The following is a 2,638-nucleotide window of genomic DNA, read 5'->3' on the forward strand; positions in this document are numbered from 1 at the left end:
AATGTATATTCAATCGTTAATCAAATATTTGCTTTATTTTGTTTGTGGTATATTTCTAAGGACTGAAGTTTTTTTTATACTTAATAATAATTATATATTTGAATAAACATAAAAAATTAACTCCATGTCCCTTAAAAGCGATAACGAGGTATAAATACTTAGATAGTATTTATTAACTGCGCAAAACTAAAGATTACCTACATTGTGACGTATGAATGTTAGGTACATGTTTATTATACGAAATGCACAGATTTAAATGTATTTTCCTTTTTTTTTTAATCTCTAACTTCGATGCATTTTTTTACCTTTCAATCTTATATTTTTTTTTATAATACTATCAGGAATACTTATTTTAGTTAGACAATAATAATAAAACTCAAAAAAAAAAAAATACATTTTATTCTCTACATAAAAGGCATCAAAACAATATTCTATAGTAAATATTTTAAAAAGTCCTTACAAACTTAGTAACATAATATATGTAAGTGATTTAACAAACATTAAAATTTTATGCAATGCAAACAATGTTGCCAATCTTATCTGTGCTTAGGTTCAATTCCAGAACATACCTATGAATATTAATTGCGAGTTACAGAAAACACTACGATCAATTCGGAAATACTTGTTAATTTATCTAAAATTAATATATTTAAAAAAATATATATTGTATCAGATTTAATAAAATATAATCGATTTTAGAACGTTGTTGGGGATCGAGGGAAAATATTTTCCCGCGCTTAAATAAGGCCTATCAGACGTTGAGTTAATGTCACCAAACTATTGTAAAATTAAATTTTTGTGAAAATGATATTCGACTCCGAAATTTTAAAGCTATTAAAATACAAATAATAAAAAGATATATCTCGTGTATTGGTGTCTTTTTTACAGCATAGATTTTAAGTATTAAATAGAATAATTACACTTATGGGTTTTACTTATTAAATTCTTATTAAATTAAATTAACAAATTAACTCAAACCTCACGCATGTAAGGTTAGAGTTAAATTTCTACGTTCTCCTTTTGACAACAACACTGTCATTGCCATAAATACCTCTGCCTTTTCCAAGGGAAGAGAGGAGTATTAAAATAGATCAGAAAAATTGAAAATAATTACAATTTAATCAGATTAAAAATAAACTAAGCTTAATAAAATACTAAACAAGAATTAGTCTTTGAAAAAAGTAAAACATAAACAAACACATTTAAAAACTGAAACTTAATATACCTTTGCCTTTTCAAAAAGTAAAAACGCAAAAAAAAAATAAGGTTTTTATTGACATTTCCGAATTCCAACTCTCAGTTGGGCTGCCTATAATGAGTGCTGGAATATGACGATAATATTGTCATTTTATAGCAATATTCACAGCGGTTTTTTATTTTAAATACAACATACATATCTATTGGAAACTTGGAAAGCCTAACTGCCTAAAGTGATTGATAACCAAACTGTTTTGGTACCGTTTTGTGTAATAAAATAAATTTAGTAGATATTATTTCAAGTATTTTTAGATATATTGCAATTAGAAACCTAATAAATAAAAGATAAAAATACCCTCTATAACATGATGAAAATAAACATATTCAGTAAATCGCCCTCGAGTGATATTACGAAGGATCAAAACTTTATTCGTTTAAAAAGGATTTGAAATTATTTTTACACGTAAAATATCAATCGAACAGTTAAACCCTGAAAGTATTGAATGTGATTTTTTTATATGATCAAGCTTTAAAAAAACAAGATTAATTTGTTTATATAATACGAACTAAAACGCAAGCTACACTACTTATCAAAATAATTTTAACACATTTAACTGAGTTAATAAGAAGTGGATCACAAACATGAATTAACATTAACTTTTTATCGAATAATTGTGTCGGTAAAGCAAAACGCAATTGTTGATAAAATTACTTAAAGAAACTTGAAGTAGCAATAAACAGAATAGTTGTGAAATAATACTTAATTTACTACATCATTAACAGTATTACGTATCGTATTTAGAAAGAGATTATTATTTTCAACATATTTTACAACGGCCCATTAGCTCAGTTGGTTAGAGCGTCGTGCTAATAACGCGAAGGTCGCGGGTTCGATCCCCTCATGGGCCACATATTTATTTTATTGTTTTTTATTTTTACAACATAAAAAACGAGGTTCAATAAAATACAGTATTTGTATAAATAATAGAATCTATTTTTTCCATGGAAACAAGACAAGATTTTACGTTGTTTTCAATTGACTATTATCGGATAAAAGAAATTGATTTGATAACATCGCTTTTTATCAAACTGGTGATAATTCTACATCCTATTAAAAACCAAACTGAACTGGTAAAAGATAAAATGTTATATAGACTGATATACTGTAATCTGATATTATAAAACATTTATCTAAATAACAATTTACATTCACGATATAAATAAGTATGTACCAATCAAAATAGCTGCTGTAGAAACCATGACCGCGTGGAATAATTGCAACGACGCTAGCAACATTTCCACTCAACAAATAAAACTGTCTTTGATAACATATTTCAAATTATTTACACAATATTGATGAATACAAACATTATCATTATTTATTAGTTAAAATGTGATAACATAACATAACATAATCATCCTTACGATGAAAAGTTTATAA

General features: G+C 25.9%; 1 non-coding gene across 1 annotated transcript; it reads left to right on the top strand.

Moving 5' to 3' along the window:
* The first annotated feature begins 2,032 nt into the window (after nt 1-2,032).
* Trnai-aau (transfer RNA isoleucine (anticodon AAU)) lies at nt 2,033-2,106 on the top strand. Its single transcript has one exon. It is a non-coding gene; the product is annotated as a tRNA-Ile (tRNA).
* Nucleotides 2,107-2,638: the final 532 nt, after the last annotated feature.

The sequence above is a fragment of the Vanessa tameamea genome, chromosome 4 (genome assembly GCF_037043105.1).
Source record: "Vanessa tameamea isolate UH-Manoa-2023 chromosome 4, ilVanTame1 primary haplotype, whole genome shotgun sequence".
Lineage (NCBI taxonomy): Eukaryota > Metazoa > Arthropoda > Insecta > Lepidoptera > Nymphalidae > Vanessa > Vanessa tameamea.